This window comes from Brienomyrus brachyistius, chromosome 20, assembly GCF_023856365.1.
Source record: "Brienomyrus brachyistius isolate T26 chromosome 20, BBRACH_0.4, whole genome shotgun sequence".
In the NCBI taxonomy this organism is placed as follows: Eukaryota; Metazoa; Chordata; class Actinopteri; order Osteoglossiformes; family Mormyridae; genus Brienomyrus; species Brienomyrus brachyistius.
Window position 1 is genome coordinate 13,689,898 of NC_064552.1, and position 6,000 is coordinate 13,695,897.

A 6,000-nucleotide genomic window follows, 5' to 3' on the forward strand; every position below is an offset into this window, starting at 1 on the left:
TATATTAATTATTTTATTTTAGTTCTCTGTGCAGATCTTTTAATATTTAACTAGGTAATGTTGCAGTACACTGTAGGTTACCTTGCGTGGCACCATATAAGTAGATCGTGCGTAAGGTGCAACACAACTGCCACTGTAAGGCAGACAGGGTGCTGGTAGCAGCCCCTTTAGAGAAGGGAGAGGGAGTTAAAGGTTTACAGAGAGCCTTCTATCTCCGCGCAACAGCACTGTGACTAAGCAAGCAGAAAAACGAATAAGATACATCAGTAAGTGCACTGAGTCCATGTTATCAGACGCAAGGACGAGGCAGCGTTAGTGCACTAGCAGTATTTCACCTGCATTCTTTAATGCGAATATAATATCAATCCCAGTCGTCTTTACCTTTGCAGGAGTTCAGCCAAGTGTAAGGAGACTGATACCAGCACTTCACAGGTTTCTGTATAAGGACCTTGACATGAGTCAAGCAGAGTAAATCTGGGGGGGAAGGAAAAGGTAAGTCAGACCTGGTGCCAACTTCATTCCTCGATCATACGATCACATTTGGAGACTGGTTAGGAGGAGTTCCTCTGTGATTAAGGAAAGGATTTCGTCACGTCGAAGAAGGGGGGGGGGGGGATGTTGCAAGTGCATATACCTGGGATTCATACAAGTAAGCACTAAATAAAATAACTAACCATAATTTAATTATTAGCTGCACATGTAAGATGAGCCTGTCCCACTGGCAGTATTTTGTCATGTCCTTCACTGTATGACAGCTTGTACTGAACTGACAGGGAGTCAGCCCCCCCCCCCCTTTTGCTGCCCCCTAAGGCCATGTTTGTCTCTTCAGCATGTATACAACTATACTACTTTTTGCCTTTTTTTGTAAAATACCCCGCCATGACTGTTATTAAATTCTGCTACATGTCCTTCCGAGTCTTCTGTCCTGAAGGCCACATCTAAAGAATTTTTTTAAATATAAAAGGTTTCTTTTTTATTATTAATGTGAGGCTCTGTAAAGACATTGAGACCACCCTGAAATCAGGGACCGATTATGGGTTGTGTGGGCCCCTGGGCAAAACGTTCATGAGGGCCCCCCCCCACCACCACCAGCACCAGCACCACCACCACAATCACCACAATTCAAGGGCCCTTGGCAGCCAAACGTCCTCCCTATAGGGTCAGGGGCCCTTGTAGGCAGAGGATCAAAGAATGTAGGCCCTCTAAAATAGACAAACGAAAATACATTGTTGATAAGCGTTGCAAATTGTTTTGGGCTAGGGGCCCCACGGGCCCCCTGCACCCCAAGGGCCCCTGGGCAGTGGCCCCGCTGGCCCGGTCCGTAATCCGTCCCTGCCTGAAATACAGGAACAAATAAATACCACAGATTCAGAAATATACTGAGATTTCATAAAATGTACCATTAAAATGTCATTTTAAAACTATTAAACTTTGGATTACAAGAAATTTACCCATAACAGAGGATGGATGAGAAATGCTACTTTTAATCAATTAATATTTGTAATAATCAAGATTTTATTGTTGAAATTTTACAAGGATTTTCAGCATTGCAAGTGTTAGTGCATCTTAAGATTAACCAAGATACAGGTAATATAAAATATTAAATTAACTTTTCTGCACATACTCCTTTAATGATAAGCACCTGTTATTACATCAATATGAAAGAAAAAGAATGTGTGGTAGACAAAAGACTTTGTTATAAAGGGTATTAAAACCACTGACTAAAACATTAAAACCACTGATTATCTCATTACAACGGCGCCTGTCTAGAGTGCCAATGTACATGTACTGCCTGGCCAAAAAAAAGTGACCATTTGAATTTATATCTGCAAATGCTTAAGAGCCAATGACTGGACCATTATTACAGCTCAGCAACATTATGCGGCAATAAAGTGAAGTCAGCTGAGTACCTGAATCTCCTGAATGGCCAGGTTACACCTCCATCCATCATCAGTGGATTTTTCTCTTCCCTGTTGGCATGGGCATATTCCAGGACAAGAATGCCAGGATTCATTGGGTTCGAGTTGTCAGAGAGTGACTCAGGGAGCATGAGGAATCATTTTCACGTATGAATTGGTGACCACAGAGTTGTGACCTTAACCTCACTGAAGGTCTTTGGGACGTGCTGAAGGAGGCTTTATGGAGGTTCACCTCACTTGTCAATACAGGATCTCGGTCAGAAATGAATGCAAATCTGGATGAAAATAAAGGGTGAGATGTTGCATAAGCCTGTGGAAACAATGTCATGACAAATGTGTGGCATAATCAAAGCTAAAGGCCGTCCAATGAAAAATTCAAATGGAGACTTTCTTTTTGGCCGGCAGTGTATAATAGGTACGTACACAATCACTTTGTGAAGCTGATGTGTTGGAAGCAGGAGAAACGGGCAAGTGTACGGATCTGAGTGACTTTGACAAGGGCCAAATTGTGATGGTTAGACGACTGGATGAGAGCATCTCCAAAACAGCACAGTGTTCCCAATATGCAGAGGGCAGTACCTACTATACCAAAAGTGGTGCAAGGAGGGCTAACCTGTCTACAGGCGATGGGGTCATGGATGCCCAAGGCTCATTGATCCACATGGGGAGTGAAGGCTGTATTACTACTGTATCACAAATTGATGAAAAAAGTTAATGCTGGCAATTATATAAAGGTGTCAGAACACACAATGCATCACAGCTTCCTGTGTATAGAGCTGCGTAGCCGCAGATCAGTCAGAGTGTCCATGCTGGCTGCTGTCTACCACTGAAAGTGCCTACAATGGGCATGTGAGCCTAAGAACTGGACCATGGAACAATGGAAGAAGGTAGCCTGGTTTAATGAGTCACGTTTCCTGTTACATGATGTGGGTGGGTGGGTGCGTGTGCATCATTTACCTGGGGAAGAGATGGCACTAGGAGGCACTATGGGAAGAAGGTAAGCCAGTGGAGGCAGTGCGATGCTCTGGCCGATGTTCTGCTGGGATACCTTTGGTCCTGGCATTCATGTGGATTTCACTTTGACACTTCCCACCTACCTAAGCATTAATGCAAACCAAGTACACCCCATCTTAGCAACAGTATTGCCTGATGGCAGTAGCCTCTTTCAGCAGGATACTACGTCCTGCTGCCCCATAAAAATTGTTCCGGAATGGTCTGAGGAACATGAAAGAGTTCAAGGTGTTGACTGAACCTCCACATCCCTCAGATCTCAATCCGGTCGAGCAGCAATGGGATGTACTAGACAATCAAGTCCAATTCATAGAAACCCTTCGCAACTTATGGAACCTAAAGCATCTGCTGCTATCGTCTTTGTGTTAGTCACCCCAGGACACCTTCAGCAGCCTTGAGGAGTCCATGCTTCAGTGGCTCAGAGCTGTTTTGGTGGCAGTAGGGGGACCTACATGATACTAGGGAAGTGGTTTCAAAGATGTTATGGCTGATCAGTTATGTTGATTACTAATTAGATTAGCTAATTCCCCTGAAATACTTACTTAACATGTAATCATAAGCCTCAGCTGGACAGGAGTTTTGGAAAGTAGATGAATACATGCATACTAGTGCCAAAATTTTTTGGCTTTAAATATTACTGCATGAAAATTAGTGGTAATGTTTATAAGCAATCAGAAAATGATTACAAATATCATACACTGGATGATTAAATAACTGGAGTTACTGGAACAAAGTAGTGGAATCTCTAAAAATGAGAAGTATTTCCACAGTTTTGGCCACCAATGTATTTATGTGGCTTGCTGTCAGTGTCATTTTCATAAATGTCTAAACAAAAGTATAGATGATGTGTGAATGCAGTGCTGGACAACAAACAGATGGACAGGTGATAAATACCAGCCATCTGGCTCACTGGCAGCCCCCTTTTGGGCTTAATTAGCCACCTTAATTGATTGGGCACAGTGCATGATGTCATATTAAGATATTTAATGATTATATCATTTTGTCATAAGTAGACCATAAGACCACCAATTAACCAGCATTCTAATTCTTCTGTTACAGAGACAATTCATGAATACATATTAACCTTTAATACATTCAAAATTCAGAAAATGTACAATGTGATTTTTTAATCTAAGTTAGTCAGACAAATGCTCCAGACTACGGAATCAAATGCATAGACCATATTAACTGTCACTATTGCCTATACCAGTTCTTACACAATGAATTTCTAGAATTCAGCACACTGGCATTGCAATTATGAAAATGGTTTAGAACCACAGTCTCCATCATGACCTGTCAAATGAACACAGCTGGTCAGACAGCCTTCTCAGAACTCTAGTGAAGAATGGCAATTTGTCAAAGCAGCTCAATGATGAAAGGCATTAATTTCAGCTGTGAAACGTTACTTCATCACTGCATTCAGCTGAGAAATTGATTTCTGGGTAAGTCACCAGAGGATTCTGCACTCACTCTCTTTGGTAATCCACCAGATCACTGTCAGGGTCTGTACCGTCTGACCCCACCCTTCATGTCTCCTCCCCATTGCTGGCCACCCCATCCTTCTCCCTGTCTCTTGCCCTTCAGCTCCAGTGTGTCTAAGTTCCTAGTGTGTTTTCCCTGTTCCCTGAACTCCCGCATAGCTCAATGGGCTGGGTGTGTGGGAAAGACTACATCTCTCTTAGTCTCTGGTTTGAGTCTGTTTATTTATAATTAATGTGTTTCTCTTCCCCTGTGTTTTCTCTCCCCCTTGAAAGATTGCCCTGCTTGTATTCTGTTCTGGATTTGCATTTCTGTTGCCTGTTTATTGTCTTAATGGTTAAGTTGCCTCATTCCGGTGTCTGTTAAGTTCCTTTGTTTCTGTGTGTGTTAGTGTTAATTTGTTTCACCTGTTGCTTGTTGCCCTGTGCCTCTGATTGGTTAATTGAATATTAAGCTACATCTGTCCCTTGTTTGCCCTAATAGCATGAGTGTATTTAAGTACTTGTGTCTCCTCTGTGCTCTAGTCTATCGTTATTCATGTTTATGCCCATGCTGCTGTGGAATAGGAGTTCTTTGTTTCTTAGTCCTGCTCCTTGTCTTGCTTTGTTCCCTGGTGTTATCATTTTATGGTTTTATTGTTTGGTTCTTTTTTTTCCCCTGTTAGTTTTTGACCCCTTGTGGTCCATTTAACTGCGATGGGCTGGTGTCCCATCCTGGGTTGTTCCCCTCCTCGTGCTCGTAGCTTCTGGGATAGGCTCCGGACCCCCCACGGTCCAGAAGGATAAGCGGTTTGGAAGATGGATGGATGGTCCGTTTAATTTGTGCCTTTCCCTCATGTGTTCTGCTTAACTCGATAAACACTTCTTTGTCTTGGACCTGCAAATGGATTGTCAGCTTTTTCTCGGCTGCGCCATGCACTGAGAGATCATACTCTCACTCTTGGGCAGTCCACTGGAAGATCACACACTCTCTCACTTTGGTAACACTCCGGAGATCATACCCTCACTCTTTTTGTGTACTAGGAGCTTCTTCTGCACCGTCACCCTAACCCTATCTGTCACTGACCACACATACAACAGTGGTCACATAAGATTATAATGGAGCTGAAAAATTCCTATTGCGTAGTGACATCGTAGCCATCGTACGGTTATAGCCAAATGTGCTACGTGTTTGTGTGATGCTGGTGTGAACAAGTTTACTGTGATGCCAGTTGTATGAAAGCAAAGTGCATACAGTTATGTCCAGTACATAAAACTTCATAATGATAAACTGCTACTGTATGTTACTGGTTTACGTATTTACCATACTTACTATTTTGGCTATACCATATAGCCTCGGTGTGAATTAGGCTATGGCATCTAGGTTTGTGTAGGTACGCCGTATGATTGCACAATAAATAAATCGCTAAACAGTTTCCTCTGAATGCATTGTGAGTAGTCTATGAATTTTTTTTTGAGTTTACTGTGAGTATATTGTGAGTTTACCTTGAGTATTCCCTGAGAGTCATGAGTGTACTTTATTTTAAGTTAGATATGGACTGAATTTAAAATAGAAACCTTCAGTTATATAAATCAGTGAAGTTACTTTGCAA